This window comes from Thermobia domestica, chromosome 8, assembly GCF_964235325.1.
Source record: "Thermobia domestica chromosome 8, izTheDome1.hap1.1, whole genome shotgun sequence".
NCBI classification, from domain to species: Eukaryota; Metazoa; Arthropoda; class Insecta; order Zygentoma; family Lepismatidae; genus Thermobia; species Thermobia domestica.
In genome coordinates this window covers 87,748,851-87,773,309 of record NC_137461.1, presented here as the reverse complement: position 1 = coordinate 87,773,309, position 24,459 = coordinate 87,748,851, and the positions used below count along the sequence as shown (strand labels likewise).

Sequence of the window (24,459 nt, the reverse complement as noted above, 5' to 3'; positions counted from 1 at the left end):
TTTTGCTGGTTTCAGTGTCGGGAATCAGCCCCCGAAGTTTGTTCAAATAGTTTCTTACCACCCTGTATATAATTATTAAAATACCGGTAATAAAAATATCTAAAGAAAATGCAACTTACTTTATTAATACGGTGTGGGACCACCGTAGGTCTACACAACAGCTCTGATTTATCATGGAATGGTGGCCTATAAGTTGGGAATGGTTTTCACAGAGATGTTACCATTCCTCATGTAATGCAACTCTCAGTTCTATCAGAAAGGCTGAATGAAGATCAGGGGCGCACTCACGGAGGGTCTACCGGGTCCGGAATCCCCAAAACTTCCTAACATACATTTGAACACTTTCTCAATAAAACTATACTTGTTTACCAGGGAAATGATTGATGTAGCATGAACATTTTCATCTTACACTCTATGTGTTCTTTCTCTTATAAAAGCAATCTAGTTCTATCATTTTTTTTCTGAAAATATAGGTGGAAGTAGTTTAAAATAACTTATTATATTTTTTGTGCAGAATAAAACCCGTTCAATACTACATAGACGTTGTGGTTTGTTATTGGAATCAGTGTTTCTTTCAGAAACAATGTTCCGGGGGGGGCAACACTTAGTATTCCGGGAGGACTACTGATAATATTCTATTTATTATTATATTATAGACGTATTATTTTAGTCTGCTCCGGGGGGGACTCTCAGAGCTCCGGGGGGGCAGTGCCTCCCAAAAACAGATCTGGAAGAAACACTGATTGGAATCCTCCAACAAAAAATTCTGGGTGCGCGCCTGATGAGGATATCGTTTCCGACCCTGCAGCTTCAGAACTGCCTACAGAAACTGTTCAATAACATTGAGATCTGGGATTGGGCTGGCTAAAGGACTGTTGCAGTTCATACCGATGTTTATGAAACCACGTTGCAACATTCTAGCGGTGTAAATCCGCGCACTGTCATCTTGGAAAACATTCAGACCACAGCATATACATAGTAAATAGAACCACTGGCAGTAATATGTTCTGTGGTCATAATCACAAAAATTATGGAATATCAGAAATTGCGGAACACTTCATCACATATCCCCCGCCATGCTTCAAGGTGCAGTTGATACATTTCGGAGCACAAGCTTTTTTGGGAGTCCACCATATATATTTCATTTAGTAAGTCATGGATGCAAGAAAATTAAGGCGACTTGTATTATTATTATATTGCGAAGAACGTTAAAATCATCACAGAGAAGTCACTAATAGAGAATTAGATAAATTAAAATGTCCTTCATTTGAACCAAAACAGAGAAATATTTCCTTAAATAAACGATTTATTGAAATTTTAAAATTGTGTTTTCAATGTATAGTATTAATAACAAAAATATAGGTAAATTATGTGACTGGCTAAAACAACACAAAGCTAGCATGTTTTGCAATTCACATCAAGGTCATAAAAGTTACATTGCGAAAAATATTATCACTCTCTTCCTTGTTTCAGTTCCAGTTTCGAGATGTGGTGGCACTAAACAGGAGAAGATTTCTCCGGTCTGCAGCAATGAAAGATTCGCTTTCTTTGAAAAGGTAAGAAATGTTTTATATGTAAAACTTCATTGTTTGAAGATGTTAAGTATCTATTGCTAAAATATACTAATCACTTGAAAAGTAATCGGGAACTTTCTAGGATAGAAACTGGACCCGTTCGAGTGATGAATGAGAGATATACTGAAAAAAAATGAAATGAAATCTTTGAATTTTACGTCTCACGCTTATGCCGGTTAGGCTAAAGGACACGGTGATGATGAGAGATGAGTGAAATGGTGGAATGAAGAAAGTAGGAGGAAACGGGAGAACCCCGAGAAAAACCACACACACGGTGTTTGTCCACCACAAAGTTCACTTGGCGGGGGCTGGGATCGAACCCGGAACCCCAAGCACCAGAGGTGAACGCTCTACCACTGAGCCACCGCGGCCCCCGACATATACTGTATGTCGCATATACTGTCGTGTCAGAAATAAAAACATGCAGTCGTAAATATAGTTCATCCAAGCAAATAAAAATAAGAATTACTGGCACGTTAGAATTAGGAAATACTGACGTTGAGAAGAGTAAATAAATAAATACAGGTAAATAGGCGCCAGACTCATATTTCTGGTTGCCATGGCAACATAGCACCCGAAATTTTGCGAGTCCTGCTTATTAATTCTGTATTAAATACAAAATAAATGTATTTTATACTGCAAAGAACATTAAAATAATAATCTAGAAGAAATTGCCAAAGTGGTTACTCAATCATGCGATTAGAAATTCAAATCCCCTTCCTTTAAACAAAAACACAACAATCCTTCTGTATAGAAACGATTCAAAATCCCGCTTCCATCTTTCTAAAATGTTTATACTGTACGTAATATTTCAACACGCTAACAGATATTAGATATAGCAGGTATTCTAAATCAGACAGATATTAGAGATACAATAAGAATATGATTGGCACGGTTTATCATTGTAGATTTTAAGAACGCCTATAATTATTAAGTTAATAAGATCAGTATTGTACGCTAGAGGATTTTGAGATTTTAACCCTAACCCTCCATTAAGCAAGATATTACGCAAAAAATAATATTAAGATATGTATACAAACATCTGAAATTATATGAACGTAAGAGCTTAAACCCTCCCTCTTTTTGATGAACTTCGCGTGCACCACTGAACGAGATAGGCTGCACAGTGTCTTGGAGAAACTTTGCATTTCCAAGAAGACAGTGAGTTTGTTGATGTCTTACACAAGTAGTTTTTTAATTCATAACGCTTTGGAGCAAGTGGACGCCTTATCGCCATTACTTTGTAACTTTGCTTTAGTAAACATGATTATGAAAATTTAAGACAGAAACATAAAACTAGTATTGAATGGTATTGAATGGTTAACCTGATTCTTATATCCGCTGCTTTATATTTGACACAAGATGGTAGTGGGTAAGTGAAAGAAGACGCCAGCGTTCTCTTAACGACATACAAGGGTGATCTGGAACATGGTTGTTAACGGTAACGAACCCAATTATCCTGAAAAATAGATTCCGGGTGCGAAACCATAAGCATATTTTTTATAAAAATGGTTTCGAACTCTGAGCCGAAACCAATTTTGCGGCCCCGTTGAAGAGAATCCTGAAGTGGAAGTGAAAGTGTACAGAAAAGAGAAACAACTTTTTGTCACAAACTTACATAGGTAGTTTCCTCGAGTTATTTAGCAGTTGTTCAACACAGTTTGCAGCTTGTAACGATCTTTAGCTGACAATATTTGCAAATAATGATGTCAAAATATAATTCAGTTCTCTTTTCGAAATACATATAATAATGGGTTTCGATTTTGTGAACAGATCGATCGATATGGACAAACGTATTTTAGTTCTCTTACCGATATATACCAAATTACAACGTTTATTTAGGTTTCGGATTAGAATGCCAAACAACCTGATCTGCAAGTAAATATACACAGAACAAAATATCTAGTGCTTCTTCACAGATGAGAGACTAACATATGAGCTTCCGGTAAGTGCCCTTGGATTCAACTCATACGAAGATGCCTATCTAGGAAACAAGCCTGAGTACATCCCATCTCATTATAGACTCAGTCTTAATAAAGGAACATTGACATAATAGTGATGGATTAAGTCAGACTTTTGTCCGGTCTCACTTCTCAGACCCAGCGACTCAGTCAGGCCTGATGACCCAGAAGCAGCCGAAATACCAGGTCTACAGCATTGCTGCATACTACTAGAGTTCGAGTATTAATGTCTTTGATTCCCGGTGCGACATCTTAATCAAAGTACCATGTCTTGATTATTTCAAATATAATTGCATGTCTATTCGTCTAACTATACTGAAAAATAATACAGTGGTTTTGTACATAGACTACACAAAAATATTTACTACTTGGACTCAGTAGTATATTATTCTACAGAAGTTTTACAGGATTGTTCGATTACATCTTTAAGATTCCTTATACAAGAACATATAGCTTTTATTTTCTGAGATTTTCTTTTTTTACGTGGTTATACTCTTGTAGTTAACTCTCAGTGCAATGCTTTAAAATACAGATATTCACACACGAGAGGAAGAAAATTATTAATTTAATGAGAAGGGAAAGATATATATGAGACAATCTAATAGTGCTTGTTAAAAATGCATCAGCAGCCTCATACACACTTACCATACATATTATGTTTCGTGGTATCCGAGTCTCATTGAATCTGGTGAGTCGAAGATCTGATTGCTTTTGGGTCTTTTGGGTTATGCACGGGCGCCGATAAAAAAAGGAAGGAAGGAAGAAATCAGGTGAACGCTAAAATAATATTTTGAAAGTAACATAAGGTATAATTTGTTTCTGATTTTATGAGTTTTGGAAGAAGATAATTTTTAAGAAAATAAATATTTTTTTCAACAGTCTTCAGCGTATTAAATGTTTATCACTATGGTTTGACTTTCTTTCAAACGTAAATGAACTTCCTTTGTACTTTTGTAGCAGATATTTTTTTTGCTAGAAACGTGATACGAATAATGATGTAATTACTGGTCAGATGCAACTTACGGCAAGTTTAGGCAATTTCTCTCCAGGCATTATTTATTTCTCTTATTATCTTCCTTGAATAAATTAATATAAATATAGGAATCATTCGGTTTAAACATTATGTGAATACTATGAATCATTGCAATATAGCCCGTGCTTACAATACTTTACTAACCAAATGTAGTCTCAATATGCTTCTAATATGCTTCAGATTTAATTTGTGATTTCTGAAATTTTTGCATAATACACGTGAAATGTTTATGTATCAGGTTACCCCCCCCCCCCCAAAAAATATTGATCTTTCAATATTGAGAATGTATGTTTTGTGATTTGAAAACATCATTAGAAAATCACATACACACCATTTTGTTCGATGACTTCTCTCATTTTCCCGGAAACACCATAATCCTGTTGCTATAGAATGTCTGCGATTTTCGTTAAAAAAAAAAAAAAAAAAAAAAGTAACATGTGGTTTTACAGGCCTCTTTTGAAACTAATTTTAGCAGAGGTTTGCAGATGGAACTTCGAACGAGTAAATGCTTTTCAGTCAGATTATGTGGCACTCAAACGTCAGCTTTTCCTTGTAGCAAGGATTCTTCAAATGGTTTAACACTAATGATAGACGTTTGAGTCATTGGCGATATCATGAATGCTTACATGATGGTATTGTTCGACTTTTGCCAGAATATCATCCACTTTTGCTGTGATCAGCACCCTACTGCAAGAAGCATCTTGGACATCAAAATCTGCAGAACGAAAACTACTGAACTATCTTTTGGTTGTTACGATTGATAACGTATTTTGCCCATAAAGAGCACACATTTCTTCACAGATCTACGCAGCACCTGCACCTTTATGGAAATAAAATGTAACACAGTTTTCAGAGGAAAGTTCATTCATCTTCACGATGCACTACCTTACGTGCGAATATAAGAATTCCAACACTAGCATCAACTGTCAGCTGTCGAATGAGGTAAGGCCTGCCTCGTTGCGACTCATATACACTGAGATTTGGGAGAGTAATGCCACCTCGTGCGCAAAAGGCCCACTACTGTTTAGACTACCTGATATACAACAAACTCCCGGTTTTACGTGTTAACCACCGAGAAAATGCAACCCAGAAACAAGAAACAGGAATAATCAAAAATTTATTAATCTGCCACAATAATGCTCTAATATATAGGGGACCGCGATGGCTCAGTGCTAGCGCGTTCATCTCTGCTGTATGGGGTCCTTGATTCAATTCCAGCTCGCGCCAAGAGAGCTTTTTGGTGGACAAACACCATGTGCGTGGGTTTCTCGGGGTTCTTTCGTTTCCTCCCACTTTCTTCTTTCCACCATTTCATTCATTTCTCATAATCACTGTCTCCTTTAGCCTAGCTTGCATAACCGTGGAACGTAAAACTTAAAGATTTATTTTAAATGCTTTAATACAAGAAAATTACAAATATACATAAAGTAGTAAGACAAATTATTTTACCGTGGTGGTGTATACAAGAGTTCCCGGGTTTAACACCCCCTTGAGTACAATACTATATTAACTATTAACTTATATACAAGAGTAAAAATGAATGACTCCTCATCGCCCAAGCCACACTACTATAGATATTAATGTACTCCTTTTGACACGAAGGTAAGGGATAAGCAAGGCTTTTTGGAAATATCCATTCCAAGAGGTAAAGGAGAGTCAAAATTTCCATCAAGAACAGTATATTTCACGAATCCCTGGAGTTAGAAAAATGAAGATCGACATATAAACTCTTCATTAAAAGTAAGGGAAAACGTGTTTCAGCGTTTTCGAAAATTCCGCTCCAAAGGGAGAAAAGAGGAACATTTATGAAAAATATTTTTAAATTTTCCTTTGTTCAATCAGAAAGTGCCGAATATGAGGAGTTGGAGATCTAAAATTCGGTATTTAAACTTCTAATTAAAAATAAACACATATTTAAGCGTTTCTGAAAATTCCAATCCTAGGGGTACAAAGAGAAAAATTTTAATTATATCGGAATTTCCCTTTATTTATTCACAAAGTGCGAAATGTGAGGAGCTGGAGATGTGACATTCGGCGTACAAACTCTTCAATAAAAACAAGGAAATACATGTTTCAGCATTTTCGAAAATTCCGCTAAGGGGGAAAAGATAGGTAATTTCTATAATATCTAAATTTCCTTTCCTTTATTAAGAAAGTGCCCAAAATGAGGATTCACTAAAGTTCCAGGTGTGAAATTCGGTACACAAACTCTTAAATAAAAAATTAGGTAATATGTTTTTGAAAATCTCGCTCTAGGAGGAGAAAGGAAGACCATTTCCTTAATATTGAAATTTCCCATTATTTATGCATAGGGTTTCGATTGTAGGAATACGCTTAAGTTTAAGATGTGAAATTCGTTATATAAACTCTTAACTGAAAATAAAACAAATATGTATTCCAGTGTTTTCGAAAATTTCGCTCCCGAAAGGGGTAGGGTGGGGGGACAATATACATGATTGCGTGGAAGAGGACAAATTCAGATCATATTACTATATCTAGAAATGTGAGATTTGGACGGAAAACTCCATTTATTATGAGAGTAATGAATAAGAAAGGAATTTACTTGAAATAGTTGCTAAGGGCTGAAGAGGGTTCAAATATTTTTCCCAGAATAGAGTACCATATAAGTTCCTGAAGGTAGGAAGATGAAACTCAGCATATAAACTTCTCATTAAAAATAAGCGGACACGTGTCCCTGCGTTTTTTTTTTAAATATCATTTTAAGAAGAAAGAGGCACTTTCTATTCTTCTTCTTCTTCACATTAAAAGCAATGTTGTCTGTTGTTTGTGATCTCACCACAGCAAAGTGGTTAAAAACTTTGAAATGAGTTTTGGAACGTACTTAGTGTTTACCTCGAGCTAGGTTCTAATCACCACTTTGATTCAAGGGGGTACGCTAAAGGAAAATGAAATGAAATTTTTGAGTTTTACGTCCCAGGGTTATGCCGGTTAGGCTAAAGGAGATGGCAATGATGATTGATGAATGAAATGATGGAATGAAGAAAGTGGGAGGAAACGGGAGAACCCCGAGAAAACCCACGCACACAGTGTTTGTTCACCACAAAGTTCACTTGGCAGGAGCATGTATGCTAAAGGAGTATAGGGTTCAAAATTAGTGTGGAAAATGAAGTATCTCAAAATCTCAAGTTATGGAGATGAAAAATCTGTATATGAACTCCTCATTACAAATACGCGAACACGTGACCCAGCATTTTCCAAAATTCCGGTTTTAAGGGGAAGATGTAATTTCTAGTGTTTTGGGCAGATTGGAATAGACGTTGTCTATTGTGATCGCATCACAGTAAACGACTTGCCAGTTTAAATGGAGTCTTGTAACAGTTAGTTCCTGCTATAAGGTTTTTATGTCACATTGATTAAAGGGCGTATCCTAAGGGAGAAGAAAGTTTAAAATTTGTGCAAAACATAGATTATCTTATGGGTTTTTATAATGACACTTTCACTGGAACGCGTAAGATAAGGGAGGAAGTGGATTCAAATACTTTTCATAAACCCATTCTACCTAAGAACTGGCATTTCAGCTGGTAGGGAAAAGTCTTACAGTACCGGACATAAGATTTTTGATTGTCAAATCAAAATCATTAGTCTCAGCAGAAAATTTATACAATATGCCGATACTTCATAACATACTTTATTAGTGATAGTAAACTATCTCTATAAAAAGCTACCCAAAGTAGACATTAATTTAAGAAATAAAAATATCTGTAATTTGGCCAAAAGCAAAATTCGTGTCCCAGTACCGGACAGATATTTACTAAATTTAAAACTCTTAAAACATAGAGTGGTGAGCTGTTTCGGAAGTGCTCACACACAAAATGCAATATACTTCCTTCATCTGTACATCTGGCATGTGTCGACACTATACCCATTCTTCTTCGAACAGTGATGTAAATTTTCCGATTCATAAAAACATACTCCATTTATTCCTACATCGTTGTTTAGCCGTAAAATTTATTTGTAAAAAATATTGTCTAAAAAAAGCTTCATGAAGTGAATATCTAACGATTCTTCATTTCTGCAGAAATGTTTCAAAACTTTAATGTATTCTTCCCTCAAAATTCACCTTTGATCTCACAAAATCGTGTTTCGTTAATTTAATATATGTAAGACTATGTTTTCTCATAGCTTTAAACACAATAAAATCAAAGCATTTCTTCTTACTTTCTGTTACAGAAATAATCTTCATAAGGTGCTGGAACTTTTATGTAGTTCTATCTTTACATAGGCAGGCGCATATGTGAAGAAATAGAGGAATTTTGGTTTCTTTTCGCTTTCCTGATATATTTTAAACAATGGGATGGAATATTTGTACTGTACGAATGCGATTTACGAGAGAGAGAGAGAGAGAGAGAAACACTATTTTTTACTTGCCAACTCGAAAAATTATAAAATTTTCTGGTTCCCGAAAATTAATTGGAAAATTATAATTTGTTGCTGTTTAACTTTTCTCTACAGGAATTCAATTTTATAGCTCAATGTCCAGTTAAATAAAGTGGAAAATTTTCCTCCTAACATCAATATACATAATATTCAAAATTGTCAAAGTTTTTCCACTTGTTTCTTCATTATAATGAAAATTTTTCGATCCATGAAAATTCCTTTCACTGGTTTCTACAGAAAAATAAAACTTTTCGATTCATAAAAAGTTGGTTTACTTCTTGCTTAAAAATGATGAAAATTTTCCTACTAATAAAAAGTTTTAAAATTTTTCCATACACGACAGAAATTTTTTCGATTCATGAAAAATCGTTTCACCTGTTCCTACATAGTACCGGAAATTTTCTCAGCAATGAAAATTTTCAGATTCTTTAAACGATCTTTCACTTTTTAACATTTCTATGCGTGAAGTCAATTAATTTTATTTTTACTGAGGAATTTTTATTTGATCAATGATATTTGTTTAGACCGGAAAATTTTCCGAAAAATATGGAAAACATTTTCTGAAATGGAAAATTTTCCACCTCACATCACTATCTTCGAATGATTCGAGGCAAATGATTCACTCTACCTTTCGTTTCCGGAGAAGTCTAGCCGTGGAGTCGGGAGATTTTAAGAATAGTTCCGGATGACGTGCATAAATCATAATAAAATTGCTTCCTGGCAGAGTACTTTCTTCTTTGAAGGCATCAATATATTGCCCAATTCCTTTATGTAAGAAACTAATTCCGTTTCCATTTTCTCCTCAAATCTTTCTGCTAAATCTTCGCATGTGAGGAGTGAGATCAGCTTTGTTCTTACAAGCAACGTACAGAACAAGGCACGATGAGATCCGACTCAAACTTCGCCCAGAGGACACATTATAGAAAAGAAGAAAAAATACCAAATTTTAGCTGCCCATATCCAGAAACACCGGAGATATGCTCCGCAACATAACGCACCATGCGACAATATGATATAAGGTAAACGTAGCAAGATACCCATTTATGTCGAAAACGAAAAGGATGGGCAGCACCAAAATGATATCAAGATATTTGATGTGCTATAACACTGACTTGGCAGCCATCTTGAAAACCGCGATCTTAGATATAGCGTAAGGTATTGAAATGAAAAGTGGGATATGTGATATATCAATGTAAGGTAAAAATGCAAAAGGGAAACTAATAATGTAACCGCGAAAAAATATGTGTAATGGTGTGGACGGGACGAAGTGTGGAAAACTCGGGCAAAACAAACGTGTATTCGAAGGACAGAATAATAGAGCAAGACCCCTACGACAATGATACGTGACAAGTAACTGCAACAATGTCTGTGCATGAAAGTGCATCCGCCTTGACAGATTATGCCTTTTGAGGATATTGGGATTCCGTTTGGGATAGTGGAAACCACAATTACAACCCGCAATACGAGCGCTCGTTTAGAGACAACATAAACTGCAAAGGAATACTAATTTGGCATCTCGCTCCAGATTGTAGATCATCTTGGATTTGTGATCAAAAGCACGACCTCCGTGGGGTTGATGCCCACTCCTAGACAACGTTTTGTACGTTTCTTGTTCAATTTGCTTGCTGTTTCGTGTAAACAAAGGACATTTCGGTCCACGTTTGTTTAAACAACACTATCTGAAGCAAAGTATGTACGAGTGAGAAAGCCCAGCCATGTTCTAGCTTACATTTATTTACGAATATTTCTTTTTCTTTGCGTGGTTTGCTACACTGTTTTGCGACAGTCCCAAACAGTCACAATATTAGGGAAAGGCAGCATTCTACATTGACTCGATGAATTCCATGAATTGGTGCAGTCTCCCACTAGAAGGGTAGTTTACCACACAATGAGACGACTCGAATTGTGTCTACTGGTTTCACTTGCACATATGTAACGAAGTGAACGTGACAACAGGGGCTGGACAGTCAAAAGTGATAGTGTGTTTGTGGCATACGCAAGCCAAAACGCGCAATATTCTATGTAGTGAGTGTGTCCGCAGTATCGATCATCTACAAACACCAAAGTAGAGCTGCAATGGCGAACCCTTTCAATCTGGTGTAACTGATGCAATGTGTACTTCCAAAACAAGTGTACGTCCAATCGACAGAACCGACAGTGGACGGACGACAAGCAACTGAACACATGCTGGAGATTTTGAACAACCACGATGTGACAAAAGTGAATCTGGATAAGACTCTCGAAACCAGTAGACACAATTAGAGTCTTTTCATTTTGTGGTAAACTAGCCTTGTAGTGGGAGACTGCAACAACTCATGGAACTAATCGAGTCAATGCAGAACGCTGCCTTTCCCTGATATTTTGACAGTTTGTGACCGTCGCGAAATAGTGTAGCAAACCGCGCAAAGGAAAAGAAACATTCGTAAAGAAATGTAAGCTAGAACATGGCTGGGCTTTCTCATCAGTACACACTTTGCTTCAGATAGTGTTGTTTAAACAAACGTGGACCGAAATGTCCTTTGTTTACACGAAACATCTAGAAAATTGAACAAAAAACATAAAAAATCTTGTCCAGGAGTGGGCTTCAATCCCAGGTAGGTTAAGCTTTTGATCACCAATTTAAGATATTTCCTACACTCCAGAGCGAGCTGCCAAATTGCTGTTCCATAAGAGATAATCCTTTGTAGTTTAGGTAGTCGGAAAACGAGCGCTCGTATCGCGGGTTGTAACTGTGGTTTCCACTGTTCCAAACCGAATCCTAATATCCTCGAAAAGCATAATCTGTCAAGGCGGATGCATTTTCATGCACAGACACTGTTGCAGTTACTCGTCGCGTATCATTGTCGTGGGGGTCTTGCCCTATTATTCTGTCCTTCGAATACACGTTTATTTTTCCCGAGTCTTCCACACTTCGTCCCGTGCACACCATTACACATATTCTTTTCGCGGTTACATCATTGGTTTTCCTTTTGCATTTTTACCTTACATTGATATATCACATATCCCGCTTCTCATTTCAATACCTTACGCTATATCTAAGATCGCGGTTTTCAAGATGGCTGCCAAGTCAGTGTTATAGCATATCAAATATCTTGATATCATTTTGGTGCTGCCCATCCTTATCGTTTTCGACATAAATGGGTATCTTGCTACGTTTACCTTATATCATATTGTCGCATGGTGCGTTATGTTGCGGAGCATATCTGCGGTGTTTCTGGATATGGGCAGCTAAAATTTGGCATTTTTTCTTCTTTCCCATAATGTGTCCTCTGGGCGAAGTTTGAGTCGGATCTCATCGTGCCTTGTTCTGTACGATGCTTGTTAGTCTGGTGTCTCTCATCCGATCATCTAACGTGCTTTTTTTGACAAAAAAAACTCACTTGCTTGTCTAATTGCAATACGATTTGATATTACTTCCGTTATTGCATTTTCCATGGAGGACTCCGTCTATTTTCCTTTCCTCCTTTTCGCTCATTAGCAGGCATTTAGCTTTAAGAGAAAAGTAAAATACATTCCACACTGGTCAATTTGATTTTTGTCGGTACTGGCAGAATATTGCCTGTTCGGTAGTGTAAGACAGCCACATCATGAACTTCTTGTCGTTTCAATGTCTCGAAACCTTCAGCAAAGTAATAACAATACCTAGGTAATAATAATGCCCTACTAGAATAATCAAGTTTGCTGTATTTACTATACAGTATAGTTTAAAGAAAAAATGTTTAAAAATAGCCAACAGATTACATTGAGCTGTACAAAATGATATGGTGAGTAACTTTTTGTCCAGTAAAATTTCGAATTAATGTCACACTGTTTGTACTCACCTGATTTATCACCTAGTGATTTATTTTGTTGTTTCCACACTTTTTAAAAAATAGTTGTATTTATTTTGTAATAAACAAAATAGTTTTAACATACAGTTATTAAAACTAAATAATAATGTTAATTAAAAAATAGTTCACAAGAAACCAAAACAACATGATACGTAATCAAATGCAGTTGAGTTTGTTCCTTTAGTCGCTGCCTTAACTTAGATTTTAGGGAAATTGTTTTTCTGGCAACACTGTAATTTCTATGGATGGCAACACTGAACATTCTTCAGGTTCATATTTTCTGTTGTAGAATAGCATTACCTATGATTGTGGTAACTTGCATTTCATTATCTCCTTTCACTGATGAATAATCAAGGAAAAGAAAAATGGTAAATTTCGTATTATTTTTAGTAAGGCAGCGTATTTTTCGAGAGAAATGATTTTTTATGATATTAAAAAGTGTCATTTGTTGCCAACTTGATACAATTTAATAGTGTTCTGCTGGAATACCTATAGATTATTTATTCATTTATATTTCCCTATATGAAAAAATGAACTGCCATACTTCCGTATATGAAGTACCATATATACTCGAATCTAAGACGCACTTTTTCTGCCAAAATTTCAAGTATAAAATGGGGGTGCATCTTGGAATCGCATACAAACCGCATACGAAGTGATAGTGAAAGTGAAAGTGTTTAAGCAGAATGTCCTCTGTTCACACTGTAAGTAAGATTCTAAGATAGTATCTTTGTTCTCTTTTTAATCTTGGCATGTAAATGTTTTAGTTTGAACAAATAACTCGTATGATTTAATTTGTACTGTCAAATTCTGAGCTGCTTCATTGAATATCCAGGCTGCATCTTAGAATTCAATACAAAAAATAATAATAAAATAAAAAATAAAAATGGCACAACTTTTGAAGTTTAGAAATGGGAGGTGGCGGTCTTAGATTCGAATATATACGGTAACAGATTGTATCTATTGTTGTTTGGTATCTCCTTACAATGATACACATTCTGTCAACAATGACGCATATTACTTACAAAGAAATATGTTCACTTGTCGACCAAGCGCACCTTCTAATTGAAGAAATTTAAGAATAGTTTAACTTTGGAAACGTTAATTTGTTGGAATATCTCCTTGAATTATTTTATTTTTAAAGTTATGAACTTTATGTAATACAAATAATTTTATCATTTTTTTCCCTTTTGTTGCAGAGAAAAATCGCAGAAGTTGCCTGAAGTCTAGATAGGCCTATACAAAACGCAGCTGTGATAGCGACAAGGATGAACACCATTATATGGACAGTATTTGCACTACTTCTCCTGCGAGAGGGCAAAGCAGCCAAAATACATGAACGCACAACAAGCGAAATTCTCTTTAACTTCTTAGTAACGGGAGGTTTGGCTTGGGACAGTCTTCCACCGGATGTAAGATACTTTCGCAAAGAATACGATTTCATCATTGTAGGAGCAGGGACTGCAGGTTGTCTTTTAGCTAACAGACTGACAGAAAATAAGGACTGGAATGTTTTGTTGATCGAGGCCGGTCGAAATGAAAATTGGGTTATGGATGTACCACTGCTAGCTATAATGTTACAAAGGACTGAGGCAAATTGGAATTATTACACAGAGCCCCAATCGACAGGATGCCTTGGTATGAGAAATGGACGCTGTCATTGGCCACGTGGTAAAGTTCTCGGTGGTAGCAGTGTCCTAAATTTCATGGTGTTTACACGAGGTAATAAAAGAGATTATGACAACTGGGAAGCACTGGGCAACAAAGGTTGGAGTTACGAAGACGTTCTACCTTACTTTAAAAAGTTTGAAAACATAACAATTCCCGAGCTTATAAACGATACAAAGTACCACTCAACAGACGGTGATCTGGCAATATCAAATGCACCTTGGCATACACCACTAAGTGAAGCATTCTTGGAAGCCGGTATTGAGAAAGGGCACAATATTGTTGACTACGATGGTGAAACACAAACTGGGTTTTCTTACATACACTCAACCACGATAGATGGGGAGAGGTGTAGTGCAGCCAAAGCATTCCTTCAACCTATCAAGAACCGAAGGAATTTGCATGTTGCGAAAGAAACACTTGTGACTAAAATCCTTATAGACAAGCGAACTAAACAAGCGTATGGTGTCAGAGTGCTAAGACGAGGTAAAACTTATGATATTCTAGCTACAAAGGAAGTTGTTTTGTCTGCAGGTGCAATTAACTCTCCACAGCTTCTAATGCTTTCTGGTGTGGGTCCGCGTGAACACCTGGAATCTTTGAAAATCCCTGTTGTTCAAGATTTAAAGGTAGGGCACAACTTAATGGATCATATTGCAGCAGGTGGCTTGACATTCCTTGTTAATTCTAGTGTAAGCATCAAAACGGAAAATCTCTTAAATAGTCTGGAATATCTTAAAATCTACGATATTCTCCGTACCGGTCCTCTTTCAGTTGCAGGAGGAGTAGAGGCTCTAGCATTTCTGAACACGAAATATGCAAATCAATCTGATGATTTTCCAGATATTGAACTACTATTTATAGGTGCTTCGATAAACACAATTCCCGTAACAAAAGCGGCTTTCTCAATTAGTGATAAATTATTCAATGAAGTGTATATGCCTATATTACATCAAGATGCCTGGATGGTATTTCCTATGCTGATGAGGCCAAAAAGTAGAGGAGTAATTAAACTTCGAAGCAGAAATCCTCGAGATGCTCCACTACTTTTCCATAATTACCTCACAGATGAGAGAGATTTAGACATAATTGTGGACGGAATTAAAATGACTATAGACTTAAGTAAAACTAAACCGTTTCAGAAATTTGGCACTCGGCTTCATGATATTCCTTATCCTGGTTGTGATCATTTAAAATTTGGATCGGACGATTACTGGAAATGTGCAACAAGGCATTTAACCTTTACTATCTATCATCAATCTGGTACATGCAAAATGGGTCCGTCATCAGATCCTGATGCGGTTGTAAATCCTAAACTACAGGTGTACGGTATTAAAGGGTTGAGAGTAGCTGATGCTTCAATAATTCCAGTAATTCCTACAGGGCATATTAACGGCCCAATTTATATGATTGCTGAGAAAGCTGCGGACATGATCAAAAAAGATTGGAAACATCGTAGACAATAAACAATATAGGTTTCTAAAAGAAAAATGTGTCAGTGTAGATACTACGAATATTTAAGAATAAGATGTTATCTGACAAACTTCCAACAAAACTTTATAACAGTGTACGTTGCACTGATTATGACGCAATTCATACAAAGTACAATTTTCGGTCCTGAATGTTGTAGCATCAGCTTATCAAACAAAGCGGAGTCACTTTTCGATAGGCTGATGATCATAGCTACACGTTTAAATCTCTCGTATGGAGATGTATAAGGTGAAACCCACCTAAATTTGGTTAAGATACGCCGTTTGGAGTATGAGGTTTTGATTTATCTAAAGTAAACACATGTAACCTACACCCACATGGCTTTAAGTTAAGTAGCGTCGCATACATGTAAAGGTGCACAGATGGACATAAACACTGCGATAGATAATCAATGAGATATCACATGGGATTGCCTGTTCAACGAGTGTTACAACACTCGAGGTGATGCCCACAATAATAATAATAAAAAAAAACAACGTAAAAATCAGAAAAGTTAAATCATAATTTTCAATGTCACCTTCAAAGGTTTGTACACCAGTTTGGGTTTGTACGCAATGACTCAAGCTATTTCCGCATGGTCGGAAGCACTGCTGGAAGCCAAAAACTGTTGCGATCCCACTTGGATCTAACACATCCTTTTCAACCAGAAGTTCATTTGAGGGAATAGGCAGAAATTACAAAGGCGAGTAGGGTGAGTGGAAGATAGTGGTCATGTTTTCTCTGACAGGAAACCTCTTAGTTTTAAGTCGCCTCATGTTCAGTTACCTGTGTGACAGCCCAATTTTATTAGAAATATAATGGATTGTCTTTTATACTCAACGATCACTTCACTCATTTTTGCGATCGTTTCCGGAGTTCTGCATCATGACAGTCGACCTAATTGCTTGACATTCTTCACAAGATTCTCATATTTGAAACTCTTAAACCATTTTTGCTTGAATTAATGCTTGCTCACTAAAAGCTTCCTACACCATTTGGCGGGTTTCAGCTGCAGTTTTCTTCGGTTTAAAACAACACCTCACGCAGACTTTTGCAGCTGTCCATTTCGAAATTCACAGTCACCGCGGAACAAGGTGTAACAAAACCAGCAAAAACTAAGAAACGCCTGCATTCACAACAATTTCACTTGACAGAATACACATCCTGGGTGGAGCCTCGTATACTTTATAAACGACTGAAATAACTGCATCTCCTACTGACTGACCATTTCGTTCTTTCAATTAAGTTCTTTAGTGATTTATGATTGTGGAAACATCTTTTTTAAAAAAAAAAAAAAAAAACTACTACACCAAGTTTAAAAAGCAATATTATATACCATATATCGACGTAAGATTTGCATTTTCCATAGAAAATGTTATACACAGCATGCTAGTGTTGTGTTGTGCCAAATAAATAAGTTGTGTTGTTTTCTCTGTCATTATGTGTCCCTACATTACAAATGTGGGACGTAAGTATTAAAGTATCCCCGCATTCCAGGTGATGACGCATGGAATTGATGCTTTTGTTTTGAAGGATTCAAAAACAATGTTTATTATTACTAGAAGTTGGATGAATTTTGCATAAAACTCCCTTTCTAAACTAGGATTCTAAGCACCTATATTATATATATATATATATATATATATATATATATAAAAGAAAAATATTTTTTGCACCTTATATTAGATAAAGCTATGATAATCAACACGTTTCTCGAAACGCGTAAATAGCTTTACAGATGAAAAATATATAATGGTTTCTGCTATGACAATGGACCGAAAAAAAAACTATGATTGCCTTAAGGGCCAGTAGTAAGATATTTATTTACATTTGCAAAATATAAGTTAATATATATATCACAGAATTGTATAATCATTTTTAAAAGGCTGCTTATTTTTATAGCAGTTATAGAATTGTTATTTTTATGAAGTTACAGAACTGAAACAAAAAAAGTTTCAATCTAGCAAATCCAATTCTTCTAGTAACTCAACCAATAGGTTTGGGTAAAAAGTCTTGAAAAAACTAGTCTAAGGGAACAAAATTTTTCAACAAATCTGAAGTAGATCTTCAGTTAGCAAACACACACACACTGTAATCAGTTCAACATATACAGCTTCCTCGTGGCTACAGTGTATGAAAACCTGGGTTCCCAATGTCTCAGGTACTTGCTGTCAGTGCGTGTGTTCGAAAGTCAATAATAATAATAATAATAATAAACTTTAATAAAATCCCTAATAGTGGTTTATAAGTCGTAGAACCCAATTACTTATGACAATTAAAAACGTTGGTTCTAGTGGAAACAATTTTCAGGTATAAAAAATACACAATGTAAAGGCATGTTTTGTAAGGAACTCACTTAAGTATAAGGAAAGATTTTACTTGCCCCTAAGTGTATACAATGCAATGGAGCAGCCGAAGGGACCAACATTATTGGATTTTCCTCCATGTTAACTCATTAGTTTTAACAATATTGCAATTTCTTTGTCATTGGATACACAGTGTTGACACAATTTCTTTGTCATTGGATACACAGTGTTGACACAATTTCTTTGTCATTGGATATCGTTCTGGACATCACACGTAAGAAATACAGTTTAGTTTTCAGTATAGAAGTTTTTCTAACATTTTTTAAAGTGGATTTACATATTAAATTCATTTTAATCAACATGTATGATCAGTGGTGAACGCAAGGGAAGTCGGCGTTTGAGCAAGATGATATGGAAAAATAAACATTTATTATATACTTCTACAAAAATCACACGTGGCCAGTAAGGATATGAGATTGAGTACTTGAACCTGTTGATGAAATTTTGCGTTTGCTACTCTGCATGATTATATTTAGAAATTCACTAGATTACAAAACAGACTTCTGGCTATGGTATTAATGAAATACACATACTACATATGTGTCTATTCTAGGGATGGCCAAAATTTTCCGGAATCCGGATTTCGGAAAATTTATTTTCTCGAATTGGAAATTTCACTTTTCGGAATTCGGAAAAATCCGAAATTCGGAAAAATTACAGAATTCGGAATAATTCCGGGATTCGGAAAAATCCAGAATTTCGAAAATTCCGGAATTTTTCCGAAATTGGATTTTTTCCGATTTTACTTTCCGGATTCCGGAAAGTAAAAATTACGGAATTGGCCATCCCTAGTCTATTCCTTTGTTAATACATATCAATGTAGATTGTTTCAATCTTATCTATGGTGACCAAAACTTTTTATGTATGTGAACGTGTATATTTATTTATTTAAATTTTGTTTTGTTGCTTGTATGATGAAACTTCAGTATTTCCTCTAATAAGTACACAATACAAATATTCTTTATATGTAGTCATAATTGGCTACAAAAGTTGATTTTCTTTGATGTAAATAAATTGTTAATATTTTTGTGTGTAAATGAAACAGCTTTATTAAATACGGTATTTTGGATGATTTTTCTACGTACTGCTATGTATTTTAAAGATATTGTCAAAATACGTACTTTTTAAAACGGAACTTAACTCTTGGTATCAACTGCATGTAAGCCACCAATAAGAATGAGATTTACAATTAAAAAAGAAAAGAAAGAAAAAAGGATGAAAACATTTCAAATGTGGTTTTATTTAATGAAATCCTTCGTAACTTCCAGGCAGGCCTACATTTCTAAACAAATATTACAGACTCAATTCGTGCTTTTTTTTTTTTTTTTTTTTTTTTTGACAGCAATACAGCATAATTTTCTGGAATGGAAAAACTGCCATTTACCTCTCCAGTTTTGTACTGTATTTATAAAAGGAATTTTTCAATGTAAATCGATTTGAACACAGGCTGTATATTATATGATCAAAAGTTTGTAGCACCAGCACATTTCTTTAACCTGTTTAGGTTCTGACGTTTGCCTTCGCAGCGACTAAAATTCGGCTTAAATGAAAGAGATTTTTTTGATTTGATTTTAGTTTAGCGTCCCTTTCAGCAGCGAGGCTATATGAGACGTGGACCTACTGATTAACGTGGAATCCGAACCACATGAGCTCCCGCCGGGAATATTAAATGAAAGAGAAGCAGATCATGATTTCTGTGAGTATCTTTAAGAAAATAAAGTTGCAGTGATACCGTTTCTTTTAAAGCACACTTTGGCTATAGAGTATAGGTGGCCTCTAATCCGTCACCTTTGGGCCTGGGAGTATGGCCGGAAAACAAAACAGGTCGGATTATCAGAAAACACTATGGATTTACAGAACACAGAAGAACACTGTCGTAAAACCAACGAATTGCACAATACAGTACAGAAAACACGCACAACGAAAGACACGATACAAAAGATGACCGAGTACTGAAGCAGACAAACGGTAACAGCAAGTAAACAACAATGCCGAGATGGCAGTAAACGACAATGGGCTTTGTGGTTGTGAGTCACCGACGAGTCGGAACAAGTTCAGCTCCAGCACGGTCGGATCAATCGGAGTGGCGGACGAGAGAGGTTCTACTGTAATTGCAATATCTTTCAGACAATGTGAAAGGGATCCTCTCAGCTGAAACTTACAGTGACTTAATATGGGACATTTTTACTTGTATTGACGAATTGTGCACTGGTGTTTATTAGGGAGGTAGAAGCGCCTGTCGTATATCCAGAAAAAAATATCACTGGACTCGTGATAACCTACAAGGAAGTACAGTGCTGGAAACTGGTATAAGGGCAGAGGGGCATTTGAAAATAGAAGGCAAGAATGCCAAGGATGGATAAAAATGATATATTTACAAAGTAACATTGTGTACTGTACAAAATCAAAGGCATATCGTTTGGTAATACGTCACTGGCACGTGTAGTTAACACAAAAAGAGAAATTAGACAATTTTCGGGTGGAAATTAGTATAAAGTCACCCATTGTCTTTGACAAAAACCAAAAGTACAATGTACAGTACAGAATGAAAAATAGATGTTCAGTACTTGATTGGTTCTCCTTTCTTCTGCATGAGCTGGAATATTCGCTTCGGCATTGTGTTTATGAGATCAGTTACGAGGGCGGAGTGAAAAGTTCTCGGCCTGACCCAGAAATGGCACTCCAATCAGCAAAATTTTATTGTTCTTGCCTGGGAGCGCTTTGCAGTTGTTCGTACAACAAATGTTAACTTGTGCTCTTAAGTAGTTTGTGTGCAGGCATTGTTGCAGTTAGACGTCTTACGTGTTAGTTGTGAAAATGGATAAACTTCAATATCATGCAGTAATCAAATTTTTCGTTTTGGATGGATTAACCCCTACGGAAAGCCATCCGAAGTTGACAAAAGTGTAAGGGGACTCTGCTCCTTCCATGTCAACCGTTAAAAGGTAGGCAGCTGAACTTAAACGTGGTCCCTCGAAGATGGCCCACGTGAAGGAAGGCCGAAAAAGACAACCACACCGGAAACAATCGAAAAAGTGCATGATATCGTGTTGGACGACAGGTGAGTGAAGCTGAGTGAGATAGTAGAGTGTGGGGATATCGGAGGAACGGGTGCGAAACATTTTGCACAAAGAACTAGGGATGCGAAAGCTCTGCGCAAGATGGTTGCCGCATTTGGTGACTGCCGACCAAAAGCAAATCCGAAAACTATTTTCGCAGCAATCTTTGGACCGATTCAATAGGGATCCGACCGATTTTGTGCGGCGATTTGTGGCAATGGATGAGACATGAGTTCACCACTACACGCCAGAAATGAAACAGCAGTCCAAGCAGTGGGTGGAATCCGGTGGTGCAGAGCCGAAGAAAGCGAAGACGATCGTATCGGCCGGAAAGATCATGGCCAGTATGTTTTGTGATGCGAAAGGGATCCTGTTAATTGATTACCTTGCAAAAGGGAGAACAATTACAGGCAAATGTTACTCCAACCTTCTTGACCAGCTGGATGCCAAAATTCGCGAGAAGAGGCATGATTGAAGAAGATCATCTTTCACCAGGACAACGCACCTGTGCACAAGGGTGCGTTGGCGATGGGAAAACTGCGGGATTTGGTATACGATTTGCTCGACCATCCCCCTTATTCTCCTGATTTGGCACCATCGGACTTCTATCTGTTCCCAAACTTGAAGAAATTTATTTCTGGGAAGCGCTTCACATCGAATGAAGAAGTCGAGAGGGTCGTGGATGACTATTTTCACAACCCTCCAGACTCTCATTTCTGGGAAGGAACATTGATGTTGGAGAAACGCTGGACTAATGTATTAAAGTTAAGGGAGATTATGTCGAAAAACAAAATCATTTTTGAACTGAAATTCGCAATCTTTCATTGTCAGGCCGAGAACTTTTCACCCCGCCCTCGTAGTTGTTACAGTGGAATCGCTGACCACTCTTCTCGTATCGCGTATTTCAACTCAGCAATCTTCCCAAATTGCGGTCCATTGCGATTAACATTGCGCTCAAGGATGCCCCACAGGTTTTCTATCGGGTTAAGATCCGGGCTTCTCGCTGGCCATTCCATAACCTTGATGCCTTTATCCTGAAACCACTGTCGAGTTGATGCTGCCCTGTGGATAGCAGCATTGTCGTGCTGGAAAATCAGATTCTGATCGTCCAACTCCTCATACATACTCAGCAATTCTATTTCTAACATCTCTGTGTACGTCAATGAATTCATTTTAGTGTTGAGCCATGCAATGTTGGATGTACCATTAACACAAAACGCTGCCCAAATCATAGCACTTCCTCCAACAAAATTTCTGCTCATTTGCACTACCTCCTCTTTCCTAAGGTCATGCTAATAGCATTGAAAACCATCTTGACCATCTAAATTGAACTTCTTCTCATTACTGAACACAACGTGATTCCATTCGGATGTCCACGATATATGTGTTTCCGCAAACTGGTGTTGCGCCTGCTTGTGCGTCGCACTAAGGGGTGGTTTACACTTCAGTTTCTTGAATATAAGATGTGGATCTTGATTCAAAATTTGACGCAGTCTTCTGGATGTGGCAGGTAACTTGCAAGCAGCAACGATTTGGGAAGATGACATATTTCCAGCCTTTGCCTTGCGCACAATTAATCGTTTCGCAGCCTCCGAGAGTTTTCTCGTTCTACCATACTTCCCGTTCTTTCTGTATTGTGCACCCAAACGTAATTATCAACTGCACAATTTGAACGATTTAACTGTTTTGCAATTTGCCGATTTGACAGGCACATGTCCTTGTACGCACTGTCACGTGCTTGTTACTCACTCGACAACAATTTTCCAGGAGGCATGGCCCACACAACAGCTCACTTACGTTCACACTTGCGCTTCTCTTATCGCACTGTGGCAGCTGTTTCTCAAAGGCGCATCAGGAGTTGTGCTGAACATGTAGAGGGCGCCAAACAAGAAGTAACCGTGGATGCCTTTACACCAATTTCCACCCGACAATCGTCTCATTTCACTTTTTGTGTAAACTACGCGTGCAAGTGACGTATTAGCAAACGATATGCCTTTGATTTTATACAGTATGCAATATTACTTCATAAATATATCATCTTTATCCATCCTCGGCATTCTTGCCTATTATCAAATATATCTCTGCCTTTATATCAATTTCCAGCACTGTATATCTAACATAACTTCAACAGGAGGATCATTTCTACAGCTGCTGCATCTTCTAATATAAATCGCGACAAACACTAAGTGTAAATCTCCTTAATTGCACTTTCGTGTAATAAAAATACATGTCTAATGGTTTAAAATTATATTTTTGTGAACAGAACAAGAAGCTCCAATCTGCTTTCATTTCGACACATTGGAGTCTCTTTAAATTACAGAACGGTTAATTTATTTCAAACATGAAAATTTTGTATCAGTAATGCATATATTTGGTCTAGGAATTAATTCGTGCGGTTGGTACGCACACATTGAAGCTGTAGTACAAACACAAAATACATAAATACCTTAAGAAAAATATTGTCCATCGCTAGCCACCACTTTCGCCCATCTGTCAGGCAATGTACGGATTCCGTGGCGAAAGAAGTCCTCATCCTTGGAAGCGATCCAGTCAGAGACCCATGTTTCGATATCTTCTGAAGAAGTAAACCGCTGTCCAATCAAATCGTTGTTCATGCAATCGAACAAGTAGTAGTCCAAAGGAGCAACGTCTGGTGAATACGGCGAGTGGGGTAAAACTTCCCATCCGACATTTTCTAAATAGGTTTTGACCGGTTTTGCGACATGTGGGCGAGCGTTATCATGTTGAACAATAAGTTTATCATGTCTGTTCTCCCATTCTGGTCGTGTTCTGGCCAGAGCTTGCTTCAAACGCATTAATTGTCGTCGATAACGTTCTCCATTCATAGTTTCACCCGGTTGCAGCAGCTCATAGTACACCACACCTTTCATATCCCACCATATGCACAGCATAACCTTTGCACAGTGAATATCTCGTTTTGGTTGTGATGGACCTGGTTCACCTGGTTTCACCCAGGCCTTTTTTCGTTTAGGGTTCTCGTAATGGATCCACTTCTCATCACCCGTAATAATTCGATGCAGAAACCCCTTTCTGCTCTGTCGTTGAAGCAGCAATTCGCAAATGGTTTTTCGTCTTTCAA

General features: G+C 37.0%; 1 long non-coding RNA gene and 1 pseudogene across 4 annotated transcripts in view; one reads left to right on the top strand and one right to left on the bottom strand.

Moving 5' to 3' along the window:
• The window catches only part of LOC145693035 (uncharacterized), a 348,162-nt gene that overhangs the window by 80,199 nt on the left and 243,504 nt on the right, over positions 1-24,459 (bottom strand). The window lies entirely within an intron of this gene.
• LOC145693033 (glucose dehydrogenase [FAD, quinone] pseudogene) lies at positions 1,472-19,532 on the top strand (annotated as a pseudogene). The gene is made up of 2 exons (XR_014132686.1): positions 1,472-1,556; positions 13,996-19,532. The product of XR_014132686.1 is annotated as a glucose dehydrogenase [FAD, quinone] pseudogene (transcript).